We start from the raw sequence: 12,264 nt of genomic DNA, 5'->3' as shown, positions 1-12,264 counted from the left end.
TTTATATCTTGGAAGGCTCTAAACATTTCATACATTCAACAGATATTTATTGAGTATTTGCTACACATAGTCTAAGTACTAGGGAATGAAGAAAAAGACAAACATGATCACCTTTGCGGAACTTGGATTTTCATATCAGAAGACAGTTAATAAGCCCATAAACAAATTAAATATATGCTCTTTTGTAATAGTAAAAAGTGGCACAGAGAATCATAAAGAAGAGAACATGCATGCAGAACAACTAGGACACTAAATAGGACACTTAGCAAAGGTCTAGCAAGACAATAGAGCAAAGAGGAGGTAAAGGAGGGAGCCGTGAAATGTCAGAGCAAGTAGCATCCGTGAAGGGAAGAGTAAGTACCAGTTACATCGTGTTGGAGTCTGCCTGCTGAGCTTCAAGGAGAACATAGAGATCAGTTTGAAAAGATCAGAGTAACTGACAGGGAGAGTGAGAAGAGGTGAAATGGTGAGGTGGCAAAGACCACAAAAAGAGTTGGAGTCACTGTAATGACTTTGGTGTATGCTTAGTGTGATGAAAGCTGTTAGTTTAGGGCAGAGAAGTGATTTGTTCTATTACGTTGAAAATTGTTGTGTTGTGGAAACAACTGGAGGTTAGTCTACCGTAACAATCCAGGAGCTAGATAGTGGATTGGACCATGACAGTGGCAGTGTTAGTGATGAGGTTTCTGGATATAGATTAAATTTTCTAGAACTTGCTGACTAATAAGTGAGGCGAGTGAGAGAGAGAAAGGAAGTGATGCTGATTTTATTTATTTATTTTTGCCCGTTTGATCTCCTGAGTATTAAGAATATTTGAGTTCCCACTAAATTAGACGGAAATGATTTTGGAAAGAACAAATTTGGGAAAAAGTTCATAAACTCAGTATTTTATGAGTTACACATATGACATTCAAAAGGAGATGTTTGGTATTCAATAAGAAATGCAAGTCAGGAATACAAAGAAGAGCTCTGGAATAAAGGTATAATTTTCAGACACGTAGAAATACACACTATTTAAAGCCTGGATTTTGAATGAAATTACCAACAAAGCGAAATGGAGTTTAAAAGGAAGGCAGGGAGAAGTCATAGGAATAGCCAAATGAGGGAAATTAGAAGGAACCAGCAAAGGATCCTGAAGAGTGGACGATGGCAAAGAAAATAGAATAAAGGGAGTGTGGTATGCTGGTAGCCAAGTGTAGAAAGCATTTCAAGGCAAAAACGATGCTCAAAAATTTCAAATGTTGTTGATAGATCAAAGAAGATAAAAACTGAGTTTCTTTCTTTTCTCCCAGTAAATTTCCCCGCAGGCAATAGATGTTTACCCACTGTCCATTCTAAGACTATCTTCTTTGGGGCAATATAAAATTAAACACAGAATTATGATCTAGTAATCACACTTTTGGGTATATATCCAAAGGAAACAAAATCCAAACCTCGAAGAGATACCTGCATTCCCATGTTTGCTGCAACACTATTCACATTAGCCAAGATATGGAAGCAACCAAAATGCCCAACGACAGGTAAGTGAACAAAGAAAATATTGTACTTACTTGCAATGGAATATTATTGAGCTTTTAAAATGAAGTAAATCCCACCATTTGCAACAACAGGGGTGAACTTGGAGGACATTATGCCAACTGAAATAAGCCAGACACAGAAGGACAAATACTAGAGAATCTCACTTATATGAGAATTCTAAAATAGTCAAACTCATAGAAGCAGAGTAAAATGGTGGTTACGAGGATTTGGGGAGAAGGGGAAATGGGAGGTGTTAGTCAAAGGGTATAATGTATGAGTTAAGCAAGATGAATTAGTCCTAGAAATCTACTGTATAGCATACAACCTATAGTTAATAATACTGGATTTAGTACTTAAAAATTTGCCTAGAATGTAGATATTATGTTAAACATTCTCACCAAGTAAATAAATACAGGAAACTTTGGGAAACACTAGATACGTTTACGGCACTGATTGTGGTGATGGTTTTGTGTGTGTATACTTTAAACATCAAATTGTATACATTCAAAACGTACAGCTTTTTTGTTGTCAATCGTATCTCAATAAAGTGTTTTTTAATATTTAGAGAGATAGATAGATAGATGATAGATAGATAGATAGATAGATAGATAGATAGATAGATAGATAGATAGACAGACAGATAGAGTCTCTGTTAGGTAAGGTTCCAGGTTTTTAACATAGCTTAACTCATTTAATCCTCACAACTATTCTGTTTTATTATGTAATTTATTCAAAGTCGGGGCTAGAGTTTCCTAAAATGAGCAAGGCTAAAAATAATACATTGGAGAAAGAGAATTGGTACAACATTAAGAAATGTGTAGATGTTGTATTTATTTTGTATGAATATTTATCCTCAGTAAAATGACAACAATAACAACAAACACTCTTAAAATACATAGAAAGAAGTTTAATAATTGTTACATGATATGTTTTCCTGAATTTATATCTCTGATGAGTAGGAAAATTAATATTGGATTCCATTTCAAACAAGATGGTGTAGACCTATATCTCCTTGCTCCTCCTCACTAATCAATACTATAAACCTGGTAAAAATGTAAGAGACACTGAGAGATATGGACCATAGCAGGCAGAGCTGGCAGGAGAGACCAAACTACACTAAGCAAACTGGTCCAGGCAACCTATTTTGTATCACCTCAATGTCCCTCCTTTTTCAGAGGGCAAGCAGGCAGAATCCAGTTACAGTCTTAGTGTGGGAAGCCGTTTTATTCCTGCAGGATAAGACTCTCCTGATTGCTCAGAGACACCTGGCAGATGTAGGGCACTGATAAGAGAGGTCTCAACACACTCTACACACAGAAACATCAGACAGCCCCTGGGCTGGAGGAACATTTTCTGTCCCCTCAGGCCACACCTGGGAGCCCCAGAGGTATAAGATAAACTAATCAGACTAGAATAACACCGCAAAGTCTCCAAAAATTAAACTGTCATTGGAACCACAGCCCAGAAAAGTAAGCTAAGACCCAAGTGCTGAACCTCAGCAGGGTAACTGACTGCTAAAAAATATATATATATATATTTAAATAGGACCCAGAATCTCCTAACATAACAGACAAAATGTTTGGGTTACAATCACCTGTCATACCAAGAACCAAAACAGCACAGCTTAAATCAGAAAAGACATTCAACTGATGCCAATATTGAGATATATCTGAAGGTAGAATTATCTGACAAAGAATTTAAAGCAGCTATCATAAGAATACTCCAGCAATCAAATACATACTTTCTTGAAACAAATGAGAATGATGGAAAAATCTTAGCAATGTGTCATAAAAAAGACACAAATGGTAATTATAGAAGTGAAAAATACAATAACAGAAAAAGCAACACATGTTGAATGGGCTAGAGTGCAAATATCAGAAGAGAGGATTAGTGAACTTAAGGGAAGAACAAAATTCGGCAAATCTAAACAGACAGAAAATAGAGTAAAAGATAAAAGAACAAAAGCCTTAGATATCATGGATCATTACAGAAGGTCTGACATTTGTATCACTGGAGTCTCAGAGAAGAGGAAAAAGGGAGTGAGGCTGAAAGAGTATTTGAAGAGATAATGTCTGAAACTTCCCAAATTTGGGGAAAGACACAAACCTATAGATCCAAGCAGCTGAGTGAACCCAAACAGTATAATCCCAAAGAAATCCGCTTCAGGATACATCAAAAGTCAACTTTTAAAAGAAAAAAATAAAAAGATAAATAAATTGGAAGCAGCCAGAGAGAAGTTATTTATTCCCTTTAATAGGAATACCAATTCAAATAACCACTGATTTCCCATTTGAAACCATGGAGGCCAGAAGAAAGTGCTGAAAGAAGATAATTACCAATAGTGAATTCTACAGCTCACAAAACATGAAAGGGAAATGGACAGTCTCAGATAAAAAAAAGTTAATACTGACTCAACAAATTTATTTTGACATTGTGTGTAATCAATGATTTGGAACTGAAATAAAGTAAATACTGCAGTTTTAAATTTTTATTTATTTATTTTTGGCTGTGTTGGGTCTTCATTGTTGTGTGTGGGCTTTCTCTAGGTGCAGCAAGCGGGGGCTACTCTTCATTGCGGTGCGTGGGTTTCTCATTGCAGTGGCTTCTCTTGTTGCGGAGCATGGGCTCTAGGCGCGCAGGCTTCAGTAGTTGTGGCACATGGGCTTAGTTGCTCTGCAGCATGTGGGATCTTCCCGGACCAGGGCTTGAACCGGTTCCCCTGCATTGGCAGGCAGATTCTTAACCACTGCACCACCAGGGAAGTCCTGCAGTTTTTAATGTTTTAAAATATCTGTTACTTCCTTTTCTCCTCTTTTCTTATCATTTTAAATAAGAGGGGAAAATTAAAACATTTTTCTTTGAGTATCATATGATTTCATTTGCCAAATTTGCATTTATGTATATTTATATTTTTTCATTATTTGTGTAACTGATTCATAGAGCCATATAGATGAAATTATCTCAAAGCAAATCAAAGAAAAAATTTTATAAGGAATACAAACTTATATTCAAGTTTATAATGTTTTGGGGAGAAACAGTAAACTTAAGTAGATTATAAATATATGCTTTACATTTGTAGACATCTATGAATTCAAGAGAATTTAGAGACATTTTCTCAGTTGCTGAAGAATCCTCACAACACTCTGAAGTAGAAGTCCCAATATCACCAGAGAAAGCAGGGTTGTCTAAAATGAAGAATTTGAGCTTTACCTTAGCCAGATCACCATGGCCTAAATCCTAGCTCTAATGTTTCTTAGCCTGAATAATTTTACACAATGAATTTAATTTCTGTTTTATAATTTCCTTAATTGAAAATGAGAAAGAAATATTTATTTTCTTTGTTGATAAGAATATTTCATGCAGTAATTCATACAAATTGTGCTGAACACAGGGCCTGGCATATTTCAGATATCTAAAATGGATTGATAAAGAATAAACAAATGAGGAGACCTAGTAACAGAAAGGTTACCTGACTTGCTCAATCATCAAGATAGAAAATGACATAAGTGGTACTAATATAAAATTACCATGTATTTTTTTAGCTCTTTCCAACTCTAAGAAAAGTGGAAATTATTATTTATTTTCAAAGAAATAGCAATTCTATGAAACCCCTTTGAAAGCAGGTATTGAGCAAATAAGCCTGTGTTAGCCATCTTTGAATCACAAAATTTGCAGGGTTCCTCAGAGGGAGAGGTGCTGCTTAATAATATTGGATAAATTCACGAGTGAATAAATGAATACGTTGCTTTTTTATATCAATATATGCAGTTCTTCTTCATTGAGAATCTTATAGCAAAAAACAAACACTTTTCTCTTTATTATAAAGTACTTGAAATTAAGTATAGTAAAATGTAGTACCCAAATTCACACTGAATAAAATTAAATACAATTCTACAACATAGTCAATTTTTACATAGTGTTTAGTCAATTATTAATGCAGATAAATGTACTGCCTTTTATGATCTTTTAAATAACTGACTGGTATTTTTACAATATAATTTCTTCTTCCAAGAAGTTTCAGAGTTCATTGTAACTATGTATAATTTTCCCCTTCAAACTGTACTCATAAAGTGCAGCATTTAAATTGGTAGTACATGCATCATTTTTCATGGTCACTTTAGTATTAAATCTCTCTACATGGTTCCTTACAAAATATCGCCAATTCGGCTTCAAGGTTATAGGGTAGATGCTGGGAGATTAGAATTATGCACGACTGGTTGAAAAATAGGCAAATGTGAAGATTTCCAGCTGGTGGTATAATAGGGCTCTTCTGAAACAGACAAAAAGACTCTGCCATGGCTAATGGATAAAAATCATAAAACATTTACACCCAGGATGGTGTAAGAAGTTAATCCTAGAAGGCTGAAGAGATTTGTAATACAAGAGAGATGCATCATACAACATGTTAGTTGCACAAACCGAAAATAATTCATCACTGGGGTACAGTTTTAGATAACATCTAGAAGACAAGAGAGAAGCACAAAGTCTAATTCTTCCATTTGTATCCATAATACCTACATAGTGATTGAGACATAGAGGGATTTAGTAAAAGTTCAGGAATTAGTCATGAATTAACCTTTCCTATTATCTTACATTTTCTCCCTAAGTCATTTTTCTGTTTAGTTTAGACTGAGTATTCAGTTCCTTGGCACAGACTCAGCAAATTGTGTAGGGAGTATAGAATCTTTTTTCTTTTGTAAAATAAATAAGATACAATATTAACACAAAATACATGACAATATAATCATTAATAAGTGGCCTCCTTTTCTTAGTGTCATGAATGAGCAGAATAGGCCCAATCCAACCCAATCTAGTCTTATGATGTATTCTTTCTTTGCCTTTCTGTAATCATTATTTTGTGCCAGGTTTCTAATTATAAGGCCTTAGAAAATGGTCACTTACAAAAATATTTTATAAAACATAATACATAGCATTCTAGTAAAGTTTGGAAGACAATTCTTCTTGGCAAAGGGATATAGGTATTTTTCATCAGATATTTTCATATTTGTGTCCAATTTTATTGTATTGTAGGATTTTTTTCTTTTTTGCCACATCCTAACAAGTAATAAAGTGAAGAAACTGAAAAATCAATAAATCTTTTGGGATTCATAAGAAAGACATAGACACAGGGCAAAGTCCTGCTCTCAAGATTGGAGAGATAGGCAAATAAAGGGAATCAAGTTTCACCAGAGCAGACTCATAAACAGAAACCCCCACAAGGACTGTGCCTAGCTAGGAACATGAACGGTAATTCAAGAATTGCTGGAGGCTCAGGGAAGACAAGTCTGAAAATTAAAAACTCCAGGGGGACCCAGTTATTAGGGGACCCCCACCATACTGTGAGACTTACCTCCAGGAGCTTTACCAGGGTCCCACAGTAAACATCAGAGAAAAATCCCCTAGTCTTCCAGCCAGTGTAGGAGCAAGAAACCATTCTGTTCTTAACAAGGCCTGCCTTCCAGGAAAAGTAATTAAGAAAAGCCTAAACTGCCAGAGCCTGAGTGACCTGGGGAAGGGAATTACCAAATTCCATCTCATGCTAGCCATCCTATCCAATCTATAAGGGAGAGAAAAAATGAGAAACACTTATAAAGTTCATATTCCAAGTAGTCTCACTAAAAGACTGAGATTTAATCACAGAACTAACTATAGAAAGCTTCCTTTCCCCTCAGACTTCAATGCCACATAACTAAAAGCTTCTTTACAGGAATTCCTTTAACCTGGTACTTCATTTCCATCTACCAAGAAAAAATTACAAGGCATAACAGAAGGCAAAAATGCAATTTGAAGAGATGGAACAAGCACCAGAACCAGACATGTCAGCGGTGTTGGATTATTAGACCAGGAATTTAACACAATTATAATTGATATGCTAAGGACTCTAATGGTTAAAGCAGACAGCACGCAAGAAAAGATAAACAATGTAAGTAGAGAGATGAACATCTTAAGAAAGAACAAAAAATAAATGCTAGAGATTTTTTTTTTAAAAAAAACCTCTAAAAGAAATGAAGAATGCCTTTGAAGTGTTCATTAGTAGACTGGACACAGATGAGATATAAAATTTCTGCACTAGATCACACATGAATAGAATCCTCATAAACCAAAGAGCAAAGAAAACAAAGACTGAAAAAAAATAAACATAGTATTTAAAGACCTTGGGACAACTACAAAAGTTGTACTGTACATGTAATGGGAATACCAGAAGGACAAGAAAGAGAGAAAGGAACAGAAGTAATATTTAAATCAATAATGACTGAGAATTTCTCCCAAATTAATGTCACATACCAAACCAAAGATCCAAGAAGTTCAGAGAACACAAAGTAGGAAAATGCCCACAAACTACAACAAGGTATATCATCTTCAAACTACAGAAAAACAAAGATAAACAATCCTGAAAGATGTCAGAGGGGGGTAATAAAAGCACCTTACCTATAGACAAGCAAATATAAGAATTACATCTGACTTCTCCTCAGAAAGCATGCAAGAAAGAAAAGAGGTGAGTAAAATATTCGAAATATTGAGAGAAATAACCCGCCAACCTAGAATTCTGTGCCCTGTGAAATGATCCTTTAAAACAAAGGCTATAACAAAAGACAAAGAAGGGCATTATATATTGATAAAGAGATCAATACATGAAGAGGATATTACACTTGTTAACATAAAAGCACCCAATACAGGAGTACCTAAATATATAAAGCAAATACTAACAGACATAAGGGAATAAATTGACAATAATAGAACAATAGTAGGGGACTTTAACAGCACACTGACATCAATCAACATATCATCTTGAAAGACAATCATTAAGCAACAGTGGTCTTAAATGACACAATAGACCAGTTGGACTTAAGTGATATGTACAGGACATTATATCCAAAAAAATGTAGAGCACACATTCATTTCAAGTGTACATTCATTTCAATGTTCTACAGGCTTGATCACATACTAGGTCACAAAACAAGTCTCAACAAATTTAAGAGGATGGAAATTATAACAAGCATTTTTTTCTGACCAAAACAGTATGAAACTAGAAATCTATTACAAAAAGAAAAAATGAGGAAAAACACAAACATGTGGTGACTAAACAACATGCTATTAAACAAATGGGCCAACCATGAAATCAAAGAGGAAATCAGGAAATACCTAGAGACAAATGAAAATGGAAACACAACACTCCAAAATCTCTGTGATGGAGCAAAAGCAGTTTTAAGAGGGAAGTTCATAGCAACACAGGCCTCCTCAAGAAACAAGAAAAATATCAAACAAACTAACCTACCAGCTAAAAGAATTAGAAAAAGGAGAACAAACACAGCCTAAAGTCAGAGCAAGGAATGAAATAATAAAGATTAGAGAGGAAATAAATAAAATAGAGATGAAAACTATAAACATCTGATGAACAAAAACAAAGAACTTAATAAATGAAGAAATATTCCATGTTCATAGTGAGACACAATATTGTCAAGATGTCATTTATTCCCAACTTGATCTGTAGATTCAATGCAATCTCAATCAAAAATCCAGCAAGTTTTTTTAAGTGAATATGATAAACCGATTCTAAAGCTTATATAGAGAGGTAAAAGATCCAGAATAGGCAACAAAATATTGAAGGAGAAAAAGAAATTTGATGGACTGACACTACCTGAATTCAAGATTTACTATAAAGTGACAGTAATTAAGATGGTGTGGCATTTGTGAAAGATCAATGGAACAAATTATAGAGCCCAGAAATAGACTCCTACAAATAGAGTCAACTTATTTTGACAACAGAGCAAACAGAGATGGTCTCTTCAACAAATAGTGGTAGACTAAATGGAAAACTTCCAAAAAATGAACTTAGATGCAGACCTTACACTGTTCATAAAAATTGACTCTAAATGGATCACAGACCTAAATGTAAAATACACAACTATAAAACTCCTGGAAGATAACTTAGGTGATAACTCATATGAGAAAGTCTAAATTGCCTGGGGTATAGTGTTGTCTTTTTTGATATAATACCAAAGGTATAATCCATGAAATAAATCATTTGTAAGCTGGACTTCATTAAAAAAATACTTTCAGGAATTCCCTGGTGGGCGAGTGGTTAGGACTTGGCACTTTCACTGCTGTGGGACCGGGTTCAATTCCTGGTTGGGGAATTAAGATCCTGTTAGCCATGCAGCATGGCCAAAGGAAAAAAAAAAAAAAAAAATATATATATATATATATATATATATATATATATATATATATATATATATATATATATATATATATACACTTCTGCTCTGTGAAAGACACTGTCAACAGGATGAGAAGACAAGACTCAGAATGGGAGAAAATATTTGCAAAAGACACATCTGATAAAGGACATCTTTACGTATCTTAAATATGCAAAGAACTTTTAAAACTCAACAATAAGAAAACAAACAACTCATAAAATGGGCCGAAGACTTGAATAGATAACCAAAGAAGATATATATATGGCAATTAAGCACATGAAAATATGCTTCACAGCATGTGTCATCAGGGAAATACAAATTAAAACAATGAGCCTACACAGTCATTAGAATGACCAAACTCCAGAGCACTGACAACCCACAGTGCTAAAAAATATGTGGAGCAACAGGAATTCTCATTCATTGTTTGTGGGAATGCAAAATGGTACAGCCAGTATGGAAGATATTTTGTCAGTTTCTTAGAAAACTGCAGTTACTCTTACCATATTATACAGCAATCATGCTCCTTGGTATTTACTCAAAGGAGTTGAAAACTTTTGTCCACGCAGAAACCTGCACACACACAGATATTTATGGCAGCTTTTTTCATAATTACTAAAACTTGGTAGCAACTAAGATGTCCTTAGGTAGGTAAATGGATAAATAAACTGTGGTACATTCAAAAAATGAAATATTATTCGACACTAAAAAGAAACGAGCTATTGAGCCATAAAAATAAAAAAATATGGAAGAACCTTAAATGCGTAATGCTAAGTGAAAGAGCCAACTGGAAAAGTCTACAAACTATATAATTTTATCTACAAGACATTCTGGAAAAGGCAAAACTTTGGAGACAGTAAAAAGAGTAAAAAGATCAGTGATTGTTATGGGATGAGGGGAAAGAGATGAATAGGCAGAGCACAGAAGATTTTTAGGGTAGTGAAAATACTCTACATCATATTATAAGGATGGATATATGTCATTATACATTTGTCCAAACCCATAGAATACAAAACACCAAGAGTGAGCTCTAACGTAAACTACAGACTTTGGGTAATTTTGATGTATCAATGTAGATTGATCCTTTGTTAAAAAAAAAAAAAAAAGTACCATTCTTCATGTTTATAATAGGGGAGGCTGTGTATGTGCAGGGGTAGAGAACATATGTGAAATTTCTGTACCTTTCTCTCAGTTTTGTTGTAAACCTAACACTCTTCTTTAAAATGTCTTAAAAATATATAAGATTAAAAATAAAACTAAGTGCTTTATGACAGGAATTTTATAACATTTTATAATATGAATATGCACTATGAATATCCTAGAATGGGAGAGTGTATAGGATTTTTCAAAATAGTTTGACTGCTTGGCTCATTTATTCACTCAGTAACTCCTGGGACTAGTGTTTGTTAAAATTCAGTTTGAATAATATTCTTCTACTCTACCCTAAAAAGTATATATAAGTTATTATCTGGAAGAGACATTTCTACCCTATAATTACAGTGTACTGTGTAAAATCTCAAAGACTTTCATTTAAAACTACCAGCCTATAGAATCTCTGCACATACAAAAGACAGCTCTAGAAGTTAGTGAAACCACTTCTGATATTGAGACAACAATCTACATGGAGCATGTAAACAGAAAAAGTTAGCATTATAGAAGGGAGTTTAACCAGGTATAGCACCCTTGTGCTTTAATATTTCAGTGACTTCAAAGGCCACAGTAGATAAAAGGAGATAATATCTGTTTCCTAATGAGACATGTTTATTGATAAAAACCTCAGGATTCAATTAAAATGGAAGCACTGTCTAATGTTTAAGACAGGCATGGCTGGCTTATTAAAACACTAAGGTGAACTTTCATGAGACACTGCTATTGATGGAAGTATGTCCTATAGTCCTGAAGATTTACAGTTAAAAACAAACAAAAAGCACCTCTCATAACTATTTGGGATAGTTTTAGAGCTAATAGAGAATACCCATCCTGCTTCAAACACATAGAAATTTTAAAGTAAAATACAAGAACAATGAAAAATTCAAGTAAATATAAAAGAAAGAAAAATCCCTCTGTGACAGAAAAAAAAGTGTAGGTTTCATTCAAGAAACAAATCCACAAGCTGATACCATGAACGTGTGGGAAACACTGAGGATACAAGAACTGAAGAAGTTTGAGGCCAGTATTTTATCATCATAGGCCAAATAGGGGAGCTGAAACTAAAAGCTCTGACCAACTGAGGCCTTCAAAGAGTTTCCTCACTAGGAAATATAGAAAAGAAAAGTCTGCTATTTACACTGAGAAGCAGCATGGATAGTTATTTCTGCTTGGTGTTTTGAGAAGGAAAAAATATTTTGTATGTATAGATTAAATTTCATATCACTTGTGTTATGCAGGAATCTTCCATTAACATTCTTGGACACATGGAACTTCAGGGACATATAGAAAAAAATACAAAAATAAAAAACAAAGAAAAAGAACCCCAAAATAGTCTTTAGCAAAACTTTCATATCCCAGAAGAAACAAGATCCTTCCACCACTTTAACCCCTGCTACAC

The sequence above is a fragment of the Eubalaena glacialis genome, chromosome 9 (assembly GCF_028564815.1).
Source record: "Eubalaena glacialis isolate mEubGla1 chromosome 9, mEubGla1.1.hap2.+ XY, whole genome shotgun sequence".
In the NCBI taxonomy this organism is placed as follows: domain Eukaryota; kingdom Metazoa; phylum Chordata; class Mammalia; order Artiodactyla; family Balaenidae; genus Eubalaena; species Eubalaena glacialis.
This window is presented reverse-complemented; position numbering follows the sequence as displayed.